Source organism: Giraffa tippelskirchi, chromosome 4, assembly GCF_054371585.1.
Source record: "Giraffa tippelskirchi isolate mGirTip1 chromosome 4, T2T-mGirTip1v1.2.pri, whole genome shotgun sequence".
NCBI classification, from domain to species: Eukaryota; Metazoa; Chordata; class Mammalia; order Artiodactyla; family Giraffidae; genus Giraffa; species Giraffa tippelskirchi.
Window position 1 is genome coordinate 188049162 of NC_137278.1, and position 16174 is coordinate 188065335.

A 16174-nucleotide genomic window follows, 5' to 3' on the forward strand; every position below is an offset into this window, starting at 1 on the left:
TATATTAAACTTCTACTCATTTGATCAGGCACAGAAATAGTGAGACTATGATCAGCTTATACAGTACAACAGTTAAATTGTTGTAAGGCTAAAGATATGTCAAAGTTGAAAACCAAATCAAAGATTGGATTACCAAATAGAATGATGAATAGTCAGTCTGAATTGTTTAGAAAGATGATTGATTCCTCAGAGATCAATCTCTTAAAGTCTAAATACATGTTCATTTTACTAACATTAATTAGACAATGGCTATGTAGCATGTCTTAAGTACTATGCCAGACACTAGGTACAGGAAAAAGAATAGAACTTTCCTTTTGGTTTCCAAAATTCGCCATCACTATTCCCTTGGATTTATTATAATAGTGCAACCTATTCTAGTAGCACCATACTTTGCTGAAAGAAGTAGGAGAGAAAGGAGAATTTAGCTTCTTAAGGGGAAGTTCTTTTTTGAGCTGAGTTTTAATGAATGAGGAAGAAGGAAGGTAAGAGTGCCTTCATTCACTCATTCACCAGACATTCATTCACTCATTCACCAGGTATGTACTGAGGATCCACTGAGTACCAAGAATTTCGTGGTATATTAAGAATGTAATGATGATCAAGGTATGATGTCTGCCCTTAGGTTGTTTATAGTCTGGTGTGGACTCCAAGTATGTAAGGACCTCGTTTTGCACCCCCACACACACCCACACAGAAAAGACCCCATAGACTGTGCCCACCAGGCTCCTCTGTCCATGGGGATTCTCCAGGCAAGAATACCAAAGTGGGTTGCCATGTCTTCCTCCAGGGGATCTTCCTAACCCAGGGATCAAACCCGAGTCTCCCACATTGCAGGCAGATTCTTTACAGTCTGAGCCACCAGGGAAGCCCAAGAATACTGAAGGGAGTAGCCTATCCCTTCTCCAGGGGATCTTCCCGACCCAGGAATTGAACTGGGGTCTCCTGCATTATAGGCAGATTCTTTACCAGCTGAGCTACCAGGGAAGTCCCAAGTTAATTAATTCAAGGAAAGGTAAATAATTTGATGTGGCTGGAGCACAGGGTGCAGGGGGAAATGTAAATATCTAATCCTGTCCTCTCTTCTCTTTTCCTACAGCTCACTGTTGCTGCCCCTGCCCTCGCTGCTTCGTTCTGGTGCTATTTTCCATCGCAGTTTTGTGTCACTTTATCCTAATTGGCCTTTTTACCTTGCAGTTTCACTAACTTTCAAACACCACCATATAATTCTACTTCAAAGACTCTCATTGTTTCAGGACAAAGTCCTCCATAAAACAGTCAGAGCCTTTCACAAACTAACCCCACTCATTTACCCAGGCCTCCCTCCCCACCCCCAACGCCTTTCTTTGCATCTGATGCGTTTTCTCTACCAACTGCATTGGCACAGTGATATCTTCCTCCTTAAATCTCCAAGCTTTTGCACACTCAGTTTCCTGTATCTGGACTGCTCTTCTTTCTGCATCTGGGGAAGCCTCCTCATCTTTGAGGACTCTCTCCTTTAGGAAGCTTCTCTGACTCTCCCAGCCCACATAGGTGCCCCTCCTAATGTTGTTGTTGTTTGATTACTAAGTCGTGTCCAACATTTTTGCAATCCCATGGACTGTAGCCCACCAGACTCCTCTGTCCATGAGAGTTCCCAGGCAAGAATACTAGAGTGGATTGCCATTTCCTTCTCCACTGGGTCTTCCTGACCCAGGGATCAAACCCACGTCTTCTGCATTGGCAGGCAGATTCTTTATCACTGAGCCACCGGTAAAGCCATCCCTTCTATGGACCCCCATAAATGTACAGCTGCTGTAGGGAAGTCCATGCTGTATCATTTTCACTGTTGTGTTGACTTACTGGGGCTGAAGCCCCTGAAAAATACGAACAATATATTTGGTTTCAGCACCATCAACATCTTGTACCATGTCTGATAATAGTAACTCTTCAAATATTTTTGTTTAGTGAATGGATGAATTGTTGACTCAAGTGTTTGATTCAAGTATTTTAGATGGTGTGCTAACATTTTATTGTCTACGTCATTGGTCAATAAATAAAAAAGTAGCTTTTTTTTCTTAAAGGCTCAGAGAGTAAATATTTCAAGCTTGGTTTCTGTTACAACTATTCAACTTGGTCTTAGGAGCACAAAAAAGCCATAGACAACATGTAAATGAAGGGACACAGATGTGTTCCAATAAAATTTTATTTAGAGAAATAAATGACCAGCCTGCAGGCTGTCACTTAATAACCTTTCTTCTATACAATAAGTCACAGACTTATCCCGTAGATCGGATCAGCTGTTGTTGTGTTGAGAGACAGTTCTCCGTGGCTCTCACATATCTCGGTACGTCACACAAGCAGAGGCACTGTCATCACTGTTTCACCTATCTTTACAAGGATATTTGTATAGTGAACAGAGCTGGAAGCTAGCGATAGTGTTGAGCTGGAAGCTAGAGATAGTGTTTCCTTCTAGGGTAGAGGACAGACAAGCAAAATGCCCATTTAAAATATTCAGGTTCAAGTCCAGGGTTTCTCTCCTTTAACACAACCCACTATGTGTGCAGATTTCTCATGACCCTCTTCATGTCACCGTTTGGCAATTGGGCTTCAGGAGCCAGGAGAGATGTTGACACTGGCTGTTTCTATGACTATGAGTAATAAAGTCCTTTATCTCTCCTGTGCTCCACCAGCATCTATGAAACTGTAGCAGGCTAAAGTGTAGGGTAATAAAGCATCTGATCCCTCATAATTCTTGACAGTTTTTCCTAAATCATCCTTTAAATAAGAACAGCCAATTATTTAAATTTGAGAGATTTTACTTTAAGCAAATCTCAATTTTTGTTTTCTCTTGGTAAATGGAAATATTTGGTGATATTGGACCTGTGATTCCCCATGACAACAAATGGCAAGAGCTGAGTGGCAGCTGTCTCCATGGTGGCCATGCATCTCAGCTATTTCCTGATTCAAGTTGCTTCACTGATTTATATTCCTTTTCTTTTATTTTGCGACCTCTGCTCTAGGCAATAAGGTGCCATCGAATGTGTTTATTTAAGCATGGAATTGGATCTGGGCTTTAAAAAGATGACTCTGATGACAATGTATAAATGAATTATAGAAGGAAATTTAGAATGAAATGTGGGAGGAAAAGGTAATATTCCAGAAAAACATATGAAGAATGAAATGGCAAGTATAGTAGATAAAAAGGAAGTGTTTCCAAGGAATTATCAGGACTTGGTGCCATCTTGATATGGCTTGTGTGGTGAAGGAAACCATTGTGAATTATGCTTATGATCCATTGTATAGTAGTGGTGCTCTTAATTGAAACTGAAGTTGGGAGGAATTTGAAATAGCTTTGATGGAGAAAGGAATCCAAGGAAATGCTAAGGATCTGAAGGACCAAACTTAAGGAATCTAAAGAAGATTTACCTATAGGTATTAATAAACAGTTGAGTCCATCACCCTGGAGAAGATTGGCAGATTGCCTATGGGTGAAACTCAGGGGGATTGTGAAGCCTGAGAAAATAAATATAAATATAAAACTAGGTATCTCTGGTGACTCGTGGTAAAGAATCTGCAATGCAGGAGAACTGGGTTTGATCCCTGGGTTGGGAAGATCCCCTGGAGAAGGAAATGACAACTCACTCTAGTATTCTTGCCTGGAAAACCCCAAGGGTAGAGGAGCCTGGTGGGCTACAGTCCAGGGGGTCGCAAAGACGTGGACATGACTGAGAGACTAACACACACACACACATACCTATTGCCTAGTTGTATTTCTTCTCCCTGGTGTTGATGCCTTTCATTAGACTTTGAGGGACCACTGGTAACTCTCTAGCTAAGATTGGCTAGAGTTAAGGACTTGGTAACTCTCTAGCTAAGATTGGCTAGAGTTAAAGACTTGGGACTCATCTAGAAAATGGTTGAAATTACCCTCTGGAGTGTGTGTATGGTAAGAAGATAACAGAAGAGGGCTAAGAAAAAGTCACTGGAGAAACAAATGCAAAATATTTTGAGGAGACGGAAACAAGAGTTTCAAAAAAGAATGTCAAGACTTGGGAACGTCAGGTAGAGTAAGGCCTGAAAGAAAGGCCATTAAATCTGGTGACTAGTAATCTAAGCAGATCTTGAAGTCAGATTTCAATGGGAGTTTTAAAAACAGGAAGATTAGGAAGTGGGGGCAGCATGAGTGAGCTATTTTTGTGGGTTGTCTGAGTCTGAGGATTAAGTTGAAAGATTGGATTTTAAGAAAACTTGGGAGAGTTATTCAGGATGATAAGACACTTGAATATGTTTGAAATTGAAAAGTAGATACCAGAGAAAGAAAGTAATTAAAGATATTAAAATAAGGGCAAAAATTATTACATGTGAGTACTCAGAGCATCTTTAAATTCCTTATTTCTCCCCACATCTCCAGGCCCCATTCCTCTTCTCCACTCTAGCTTTATCAGCCATATTGGGGGCATTGTTGTAGAGAAGAACCAGATAGGAGATGGAGTAATTGGCATCAGAAAGTGTAAGAAAACAAAAAGAAAGGGTAGAAATTTACTGGAGAGAGAGAACACAGACCAAGTTTGAAGGAAAGAGAAAGGTTGAAACAGAAAAACACCCTCACCAGAGGCAATTTATGGCGGGAATTAAAAGTCTGGAGGTAGAGAGAAAGAGGAATCAAAGTAGCAAGTGAAAAAGTGGTAGAACAAGAATAATGGTAAATGGATTTAAAGAGTGGAACTGTGAATTTTATTTTATTTATTTATTTATTTGGCCATGCCACGAAGCATGTGCGATCTCAGTTTCCCAGCTACAGATTGAACCTGTTTCTCCCTGTAATGGAAAAAAAGAGTCTTAACCACTAGACTGCCAGGGACGGCCCCGGAATTTTAAACAAGATTTCCTTTCATGATTTTTGTGAAGTGAAAGAAAAGATCTGGATTTCTTTTCACTCCCTTTGTTACTAGACTGTATTTATTTGAGTATCGTGCGATGTTTAGATTGGATTCCTTGGGGCTACAGTATTTATTTGGGTTACACACAAAAAAAGACAGAGGTTACTTAATAATTCATCTCTAAATAGGACCAGAAATTTCTCTTCCAGAAGGTGCTTCATACATTCAACCCTCCAAATCCAAGCCATAGTATAGCAGCAGAGTTTAGACTGACAAGATGCACAATTCTGAAGTCAAAGGTAGAAAGGAGACATAAATGTTGAAAAGAAAATTTCCATGTTCTTTATCTCTCATTCTAAAAGCCGGGAGAATTGAAGGAAAAGAAAGATTGCAGAAAGACTGTCTCCTATGAATCACCACCTCTGGCTCCTTCTACCCTAAGCTTGGGGAAAGAGAACAAAGATTGGAAATGGGGATGTGGGTTGGGGGATGAAGGCAGAGCATCCTTGAGCGAAGCAAAGCTAAGCATGAGGAGAAAAGTAGGAAAAATACCATTTGGCCAACTGTTCTTTTCTCTTTTCCTTCCCTGGAAACCAATCACATCGACACTCCTGTCCAACCCAAACTATTTTAGGGATTGATAAGGACAGAAGAAAAGAAAAGTTTAGAGAGATGATAAAACTCACCTCAATGCAGGATATGCCAGAGACACAGCCTCGATCCCTGGGTCTGGAAGATTCCCCGCATGGCAACCCACTCCAGTATTCTTGCTTGGAGAATCCCATGGACAGAGGGGCCTGGTGGGCTACAGTCCATGCGGTCTCAAAGAGTTGGACATGACTGAAGCGGTTTAACACACACACAAGGAGAGAAGAAAAGAAGGGAAAAGAGAGGATCAAATCTGAAGGGTTAAAACTCTCATTTAACTTCTCCTTCCATTTTCTTCTTCATTTTTACTTGGTACCATCCATGTCAATCTCATCCTGGAACCCCCATCTACCATGATTCTATTTGACTTGTGTCTATGTCTGCTCCTTAATGCCATACTGCTCCACCTCAAGATCCTAGAGCTGGAACCAGTGGCTTGAGAAATTCCATCTTCCTCTGGCCATCTTGTAGGAAGGGCTCTATAATCTAGGGCTAGGATTGCAACAGGCAAGACATGCTTCTGATACCTGAAACTTAAAGTACCGAATTCCTGCTCCCTTAGTCACATGGTTTTTGCCCTAGATTCTTTCCAATTCAGACAATACCTCGTGTAATATATGTGGAAGAGGGATAACCAAGAAAAGAGGGTGTTGCTTCCATTTCCAAGACTTCAATTAGGTTTTTAACCATCTAGTGAAACACTGTCTTTGTTTGACTTCATTGTTTTTTGATATTTACTTAAAATTTGGCATTATCAAAGTACCACTGTGAATTGGTTTATTTTTCCCTTTTATCAATGATAAGTTTATCAATGACTCTTTTTAGTTGTATGAGGCTTTGGGGGCTACATTCGTTTACCTATTTTTCATTATATTTTAATGTATACAAACACTGTATAAAACAGGAAGATATTGTCTCAATGAATGTAGCTATAAAAATGTGTGGATTAAAATTCTACCATAAGAAAACATCGTTGAGGTTAAATTAAGCAAAAGGTATAATTCCACACAATTGTGCTTAATGGACAGATAATTTCAAAATTAAATTAAAATTTAAAAGCCATAGGTTCCTAATTTGGGCTCAAGTCAGCCTAAGTATCTGAAAATCTTAGTAAGTAATTGGAATGAGTCTATGTAAAAAAAAAATGGATCATACTTTTTTATCCTGGCATAAAATCTATTCATCACCTACCAAAAAAGTTAAAAGGCCATATTCATAACATATTTGCTATCATTTGCCTGTGTGCTTCTAATTATTTTTGTATTCTGGAACTAGTTTGTCTTCTGCAATCACACAAAATAAACAGCAAAACATGGCTTTTATTTGTTCAGATTTGAGCTGTAGACATTGCTTCTCAGTAATATTAAGTAAGTTATTTAATTCACTTCTGTTTAAATATTGATAAAGTTTATTATTTGTACTCCAGATTCTCCCACAACCTAGAATAATTTAGATAATTAATAGAATTTTTGATACATTTTAGAATAATTTAAATTAATATTTAATTCACAGTTCTGTTTGATATCATATAAAGTAATGATAAATATGAGTATTTTGGCAACCCGTAATTCTTTAATAGCATTCTCTTATGGAGATAAAATGTTTAAATATTAATTAATTTAGTATTATCAGAACTGCATAGTTATTAGGCATTTCCAAATTCGGAAGAATTTTCATTACACAGCAACTGGGTAATGAAAAAAGAAAACCAAAAGTCCTCCTCAAGTCCTTATAGAGAGGACAGATCAAATGAAATTTTCTAATGATCTGGAGATGTTTCATAATTGAACACTTAGTAGTCATTTCCAAAATAGCAAATGTAAAGCTTCATTATTGACTAGGAATTTTCAGAGTACACCCACATCTGTCTCTATACCAAATAGGTTTTCATTACTCAAGCAGCATATGGCAGTAAATGGACCAAAAAGAACATGTTGCATTATTTTTCTGCATTAAGTGCCGACATTATCTTTGCCACACTGTGTGTGTGGTTTTGTGTAATAAGAATCCTTTTAGAGACAGTTCGGAGGTACATGTTCTATTCTAACTGTTACCTTTTGAAGAAGCCCATTTTCAAAGTAACATACAGTGTGTGAATTATGCCCAATCTAATTATCAGGCAATACTTTGAGAATTTACTCCTAAATGGCTGCTATTAACATAAACAAGCCAATTTACATGTCACAGTAAGGTTCAGGTTAAAAGAAAGTGTATAATGGATTTCAGTATATTTGTGATCTACTGTAACTATGCTTTTATTTAAAAAAAAAAAAAGCAGAATAATAGATGTACTGATTTTTCTCCATATAAACTTTGCTCTTATTTTAGCCATATGAATACTTAATCATAGTTTTCACCATCAGCCACATATATTTATTGTTGTTATTTAGTCAATAAGTCATTTCCACCTCTTTTGTGACCCCATGGACCATAGCCCTCCAGGCTTCTCTGTCCATGGGCTATCCCAGGCAAGAATCCTGAAGTTAGTTGGCATTCCCTCCTCCAGGGGATCTTCCTGACCCAGGGATGGAAGCAGTGGCAAAGGCCTTCAAAGCAGATAGATCTCGACTCTGACAACTATACTGAATTAATTTTGCCTCAAATTTTCGCAGTAACAAGCATAGAAATCTAGAGGAAAAAGCACTACCATCAAACGGCAGTGACACTTGGCCCACAAAGCGGGTACTTTATCCATTTTGAAATAAGACCTTGTAAAATGGGAGGAAACTTAAGTGTGATGCAAGTTAAAGTTTTGTTTTTTTAATAAATTCAAGTTAAAAGAATTGAGACTGATTGAAATGTGTCACCAAACTGATGAAGTCAGCAAGACACTAGGTACTATGAAGTTAAAGGAGAAAAAAAATTACAACACAGATATAGAATCATTAACCTAAATTTTCCTCAATTTTTTAAAATTAGGGTGATTCACCAAGCTCAGGGAAGAAGGCCAGAAGGAGTTATAAACATGCTTTTCAAAGTGGTAAATAAGTATCATGAAGAAAAGTTAAATGAAACTTGATGAGCAAGTCAATTTGATCATTAAAGATATATGGTTATTCAGTTGTAACGTCTTTTTCCTGGCATTGCTCCAGAGTAGAGGCTATATTTTCAGGGAGTGTAAGTTCTTTAGAAGGAGGACGTTTGACAAAGACACATTTATAAATAAGACAGTCGCAGGGTCTCCTTTTGTGGAAGTCGGTAGGGAAAAGCATTTTGGTTTTGGCTGTGTCAACAAAGCAGCCACATAAATTGAAAAATAAAACCTCATTCAAGCAAAAATTAGGGGTTCCTCATCTAATTCCAAATATCTGCAGGGATCATGTTCTCTAATTTTATCATTATTACATAGACACGTCTTTTGTTCTTTCAAAAAGCACAAGAATGGTCTTGGTTGGTGGCTTTCAAAATCAAACAAATTTGAATGTGCACAAAAGCTGAAGTTGTTTATGACATAACTTTTGATTATAGTCTAAAGGAAAAAATAAAGAGAAAGTATATTGATTAGGTTATTAACAGTTATCAGAGGGGTATGACATCTCATTCGTTCACCCAGTCATTCATTCTTTCAACAAATACTCTGTGCATTTACTTACGTAGGCGAGCAACAAACAAACCCATTTAAGAAGTCTAACTTAACATTTTAGGGCAGCACAAAGGAGAGTAAAATGAAGATATTCCTGTCTTCAGAGAACTCAGGGTCTGATCATTACAGCAATAGCAAAAAGAGGAGGAAGAAAGGTAAGGCAGAGGAGAAAAAAACAGGAGAAATTAACCTTCATCTATACAGTAAGGCTGAGAACTGCAGTTGTTACAATGAAAACCTCTCCTTTTCTTGTTTATTGTTGCCTCTGAGCCATCTGGACCAAATATTTTCTATTTTCCAGCTAGAGTGGTTACATTTTGCTTAAGTTTCAGCACATCACCTTTGAATTTTTGTTCTGAAACAAAAGCACTGCTACAAGATTAAGCTACAACTCTAGTTTCAAGATGAGACAGTGAACTGGATCGGCAAACAACTTTTCTGGCAACTGTATTGTTTTCAAAATTATGCATTATTCAAGAATGAAGTCCAAATTCACTTCTGAAATTATCGCCTAGAATTCTAGCCTCCTTGAGATTTTTTAGGATTGTCTTTATAAAGATCTGAAAATATGAACACTTTTTACACCTATTCATGTGTGCTAAATCGCTTCAGTCCTGTCTGACTCTTTGCGACCCCATGGAATGTAGCCGGCCAGGCTCCTGTCCATGGAATTCTCCAGGCAAGAATACTGGAATGGGTTGCCATGCCCTTCTCCAGGGGATCTTTCCCTCCCAGGGATAGAACCTGCATCTCTGGCGTCTTCTGCCTTAGCAGGCAGGTTCTCTACCACTAGCACCATTTGGGAAGCCTATTCATACCTTTATCATTAAAAAGCCATTCATCATTAACAAACCCTTTATCATTTAAAAAAATCCTTTTAAACTTGACCAAATTTCCACAACTCATACAACTAAACTAAGAGGGCAGGTAGCGGGATGGAGTGTTTTTCCCACAGCCTTAAAAAAGAATGTAGCACTATTGTGTTCATAGTTTAATCTGCGGGGATTCCATAGCCCAGGAAAGATGGGTGTCAGATCTCCACGTATAATCTTCAGTACATCCGGAACTGAGAAACGGAGGTGGAGAAAACGAAAACAAGATAAAACTGAAGCAAGCTTGTCTTTAACTTTATAAGAATGTGAGTCAAATAGGGTAGCACAGAAAAAAAAAAAAGCCCGCATCAGTTTCAGGATTGGGGCTGAGACACCGACTCTACCTGGACTCCCATCTCTGCAGATACAGGTAATGCACCCACTGAAATGGGAGCAGGTGGATGGGAAAGCCAGAGAAACTTTTTTTTTTACCCCTCCATCAGATTGAAGTGCTAACAGGAGCCATACTTTGACAAAAAATAGAGAACCAAATGGGGACAGAACACCCACAAATGCAGTGGAAGCCCTTCACCTAGTCCTGGTAAAATGTTCTGGATCTGATATCCTTATAGTTATCTCAGAGGAAGAGAAGTGCCACTTGCGAGATTAAATATTCTTTTATAGCGAAAAGGATACAGAAACCAATACCCATCACTTCTACTTGATTAAGTTGAGACTTAACTACTCAAAGTAAATAATTTGGAGGTGTTCAGACAACAAGTTAAACAAGTTTTGCACTAGAATAAAATAAAATATAAATTTAAAATACAGTACAATAAAAAGTAAAACACGTGAACATGCTGCAATTACTGAACCCAATTTGAAGAAAATACTTAAGTGGGAGGGGTGATACGTCGAAAAATGAAAGTTCCTAAAAAAAATCACATCAAGATGTAACTGAATTGTTTTTTGCAAGTTATCTATTCCAAAAGGCACTCATTAAATACAAATTTTAAGAGAGCATTTTAAAATATCATTTAGATATATTTTAATGGTAACTCTAAACTTTTTTCTGGTGACCCTTTAGATCTTAATACAATCCCTGTCCTTTTCATTGTCTGAGTCTCTTTTTTAAGTCAAACACTAGTTTCAGCTTCTAAAAGTGCTACTTGAACGTTCATAAATAGTAACACACTATTTGAAATAAAGATGCGCAGTTGTGTTTGTAAGTTGTGGAGACTTTGGCTTGTTTCTTTTTCTGTTTGTGTATGAACCCTGGCTTATGGGTTACTGGATAAAACTGACTTTTCAATTATTTGTACTTGCTTGATTTAATCGCTCAAGTCGTGTCCGACTCCTGCGACCCTAGTCTGGGCTGTAGGCTACCAGACTCCTCTGTCCATGGGATTTCCCAGGCAAGAATACTGGAGTGAGTTGCCATTTCCTTCTCCAATTTGTTCTAGTATATTTCAATTTAATCTCATTTCATGTTTCATTTCATCATCCGATTTTTTTCTAACTACTTTCTGAATTTGGTAGCAAACTTTGATACCAAGCATCATTTTCATGCTTTGCTTTTCCTTTTTACTTTACTGTATACGCAGTGTGGAGATGCTGTGGGCTTAATTCCATCCTTTTCACTTGATTTCAGAACATGCCTTTAAAGTGTCCTTATTTCTTGCTTTTTGCTTCTTTTCCCTTTGCTTCTGTTGCTTTCCTGGGCTTGATCCTGGTTTTTGTTTTCTGATGCTTCATTAACACTACCTTACTTTACTGGTTCAAAAAGAACTGATTTGCTCCATGGGTTTTCTGTTTCTCTTGGTGACTATCAGCCTCTGTTTCCTGTTTTGGGACAGAAAGGAATAAACTCTCTGAACAGTGGGTTCTGATTTCAAGACTAGCCTGTTAGAGCAACTTTTTAAAGTGCCAACCATTCGATTAAGAACCACTCAGAAATCTTGCCAGGAGTGCAGATTCCTTGAATCTCACCTTTTCCCTCTTGGCATTAGATGGAATTTTTCTTTTCTTCTAAGAAAACAAAGGTTATTCTTAGATAACAGCTCCTGGGTTATTTCCTTTCTATAATCTATTTCTTTATCTTTTAGCAGTATCAATAGCCCTAAACTTTAGAAATCTCTGAGAATTTTTTTTTTCAGTTACATAAATGAATCGATTTATTACAGGCTAGCAGTGTTTCCCATGATGGAGCTTCTGATCTTTCCATTCCTTTTGTCTTCTGTTGATGGACTGTTCTATGATTGCAGAAGTGGTATTGTAGGGTCAGCACCACTAGCTACCATTTTCATGCAGGAACCACAGTGCCAGACACCATAGCTAGCCTCTTCCCCTTTCTTATAATGGAAGGGACAAATGATTTTCTTCACCATTTTCCTGAGGGAGACACCATAGCCAGTCCTATATTTACAGTTGATTCCAACCTTCTTGGTGCATTTAGTCATGTAGCCCCGAGTTAGGTAGAAGATCAGAGAGCTCTGAGATTTTATCAGTGTTGTTTTGAGGTTGTTGGTTTAATGAATAAAAATCGTATGAGCATCTCAATCAATAGAGAAAAAACTTTTGACAAAATTCAACATCATTTACGATAAAAAAAAAAAAACCTCTCCAGGAAATGGGAATGGAGGGAACATGTGTGTGTGTGTATTCTCAGTCGTGTCTGACTCTTTGCTACCCTATGGACAATAGCCTGCCAGGTTCCTCTGCCCATGGGATTCTCCAAGCAAGAATATTGGAGTAGGTTGCCGTTTCCTCCTCCAGGGGATCTTCCTGACCCAGGGATCGAACCCACATCTCCTGCATCTCCTGCATTGGCAGGTGGATTCTTTACCACTGAGCCACCTGGGAATCCCCATTTGGAAGGAACATATCTCAACATAATAAAGACCATATACAACAAACCTATAGCTAACATCATACTTAACAGTGAAAAGCTGAAAGCTTTTCCTCTAAGATCATGAACTGAACAAGACAAGGTTTCTAACTCTTGCCACTTTAATTCAGCATAGCTTTGGAAATCCTAATCACAGCAACCAGAGAAGAAAAAGAAATAAAAGAAATCCAAATTGGAAAGGCAGAAGTAAAAATGTCATTGTTTTCAGATGACATGACACCGTACATAGAAAATTCTTAAGATGCTACCAGAAAACCACTAGAGCTCATCAATAAATTTAGTAAATTTGCAGAATACAAAATTAACATATAGAAACCTGTTGCACTTCTCTACACTATCAGAAAGCATCAGATAGAGAAATTAAGGACACGAGTTTGAACCCTGGTCCAGGAAGATTCCACATGTTGAAAGGCAACTAAGCCCATGGGCCAGAACTACAGAGCCCACATTCTAGAACCCTAGAGTCACAACTGCTGAGCCCATGTGTTACTGAAGCCAGCATCCTCTAGAGCCTGTGCTTCCCAACAAGAGAAGCCACTGTAATGAGAAACCCACACACCACAACTAGAGAGCAGCCCCCACTGGCCACAACTAGAAAAACCCCTCAGAAAGCAACAAAGACACAGCACAGCCATAAATAATTAAAAAAAAAAAAGCACCAAGAGCAATCTGGCTTCCATTTGATGAAGATTTTCAACTACAGGTTAGATTCTAGATATAGGATTTTTTAAAACATGATTTGTGCCAGCAAAGTTTTAGAGAATACTTGGATCTCTGGGAAAAGAGCCACTGTGTAATATACCAATAAATGCTTCTAATGGGAAACTGACTTGTATTAATAGCCATCCAGGCAACACTCCCTGTACAGCCTCTGAGCTGTTGAGAAGACAGGTAGATCCATAACCTGTAAAAGGTGATATCATATAAAATAGCCTCTAGTTATAATTAAACATTCATTACATATGTATTCCCAATTTTGTCAATTTCCTTGCAAAGAATTTTATAGATTACCCTCCTTCTGTTTTCATAGTCCAGGTTTTAAAATTAGTACTTGCTGGGAGTCATGCTTAAACTTGTTTAAATACAAAGTGTGCAGAGAGATATTATTTTTATAATTAAGGCAATAATTTATCAGATTGTAGATATTATGCTTCAAATCAGACATCCTCTCAAAAGAAAGTATCAAGAGAATTAAATCTGCCAGATCATCAGCTTGCATTGCAGAGACATCTAATATTAAAAAATAACACTAAAAGAAATCCAGTGCTTTCCGCATGACATACTCTGCATTCATAAGCGCGTAAAGGACAAGCTTCTTTTTTGTGAGTGATACAATATTTCTTAGGAGCTTACATTTTTATATTCTTTATTGTTAATCATAGAGCATACTGCTATTATACCATTAACTCACAAGAGATTTCTGACTATATTTTTATATTGATGACACAGTACCCAGCATTAAGCCAGTTGAATAAATACAGGCACCCTCTTATGTTAAAGTAAATTGGAATGATTTGGATCAAAGGCAAAGATATTTAGATTGAGGAACTAAATCCACCCTTGAGACAATCCATAAAGGTTCTCTTCTAAACCTAGATACTGAAGCTAAAATTAAGCAGTTCTTTTAGTTTAAATAGAATGTTCTCAAGCTGACATACAGTTGCAGGGACAATGCCCCTGTCCATATCCCCCACAGTTTGAAAATTCTAATGATTTGAAGATGGAACAGATTCATCAGTGTTTGTCTTCAAATGGCCTGTGACTATCTGAGGCTAAGTGTTGTTCAGTTGCTCAGTTGTGTCTGACTCTTTGCAGTCCTATGGATTGCAGGATGCCAAGCTTCCCTGTCCTTCACAATCTCTTGGAGTTTGCTCCAACTCATGTCCATTGAGTCAGTGATGTCATCCAAACATCTCATCCTCTGTTGCCTCATCCTGGCCTCAATCTTTCGCAACATCAGTGTCTTTTCCAATGAACTGGCTCTTCACATCAGTTGGCCAAAGTATTGGAGCTTCGATTGGAGGCTAAGTGGGTACATCTTTGGGCCTATCCCCAAAGGTTCTGATTCAGAAATGAGCATTTCTAACAAGTTCTCAAGTGAACTTAATGCTGCTGCTCCAGCGTTCACCAGCTTGAACAATAAGTATAAAAACCAAAAAAGGCTCATGTGATTTTTAAGTTCATGGGTCTAGGAGTCCTATTGCTGCTTTGGGTCAGGGTGGCCCAAGGGGAAGAACTTAAATACTGTAATAAGAGTGCCATCTCTTCAATTTTACTGGGTGGATTCACTCTGGGTAAGCATTAAGTGGTCATAAGCACACCTTGTAATCATGGTATACAAGGTTAGCAAATTCATCTCAAAGAGACAATCTTGCCCAATTCTCTGTAAGGAAAGTCCTAGGGAAGACTCTGATTCATCTTAACTTATTCACATGCTTATTCCTGGGGGCAGGAGGAGGGAAATGACTGATCCTAGGATGATGGTGAACTGTGATTGTGCAGGTTTAGGCCCTGAGCATGGCCATGTGTCCAGAAGAAATTCCTTTAACTGGCTTGGTCATTTCAAATCCTCTTTCTTTTAGAGTGATTTGTGTGCATAAAATTCCTCAGCTTTTCCTGTGAGTGTGCCTTGGCCTGGCAACTCCTTGGCCAAATTGCACTTGCAAACATTCATGTCCAGATTGGAAAGACAGTCTTGACTCTAGCCTTGGAACCTATTTTACATGTAAGTATAGAGTTTAAATTACCTTAATAATAATTTAAAAAACTTTTTGTCTGCACCATGTGGCATATGGGATCTTAGATCCCCCACCAGGAATAGAACTTGGGCCCTTGTCAGTGAGAACACAGAGTTCTAACCACTGGACCACCAGGGAATTTCCTTGACAATTTTTTAATTTTTAGTGGTATTCTAATTATGATAGTAGCAACTTTTAGACAGTTTCTAATAGTGTTATTACCAGTCCAGAAAAGAAAGTATTCAAATAATATGAAAAGTGGTGATGCAGATGAACACAGATGTGTGATTCAGCAGTTTGACTGATTTCTCTCCTAAGCATAAGGTAAACCCGTTCATATCCAGAGGCCCTTTAAATGACATGATTTAATGTGACTAAAAGATATACAGATGGCATTATATACTGCCTCTACAGGGAGGAGAGGTCAGACAGCAATCGGCTCTAACACAACCCATAGTAATGTATACCTAAAAGCTTCCTCATCAGGGTCCATCTTTGCAAGAGCCTATTAGATTAAAATAATCAAGCACTGTGACAATACTCCCCAGATGCATGAAAACACGGTGACTTGAATGTTACCCTAAGTGTTTTCAGACACTCACAGAATGACTATTCATGGGTAAGAT

At 38.3% G+C, this 16174-nt stretch overlaps 1 pseudogene; it reads right to left on the bottom strand.

Annotated features, from left to right (window-relative positions):
* Positions 1-12086: 12086 nt before the first annotated feature.
* LOC145545708 (large ribosomal subunit protein eL43 pseudogene) lies at positions 12087-12361 on the bottom strand (annotated as a pseudogene).
* Between the last annotated feature and the right edge of the window lie 3813 nt (positions 12362-16174).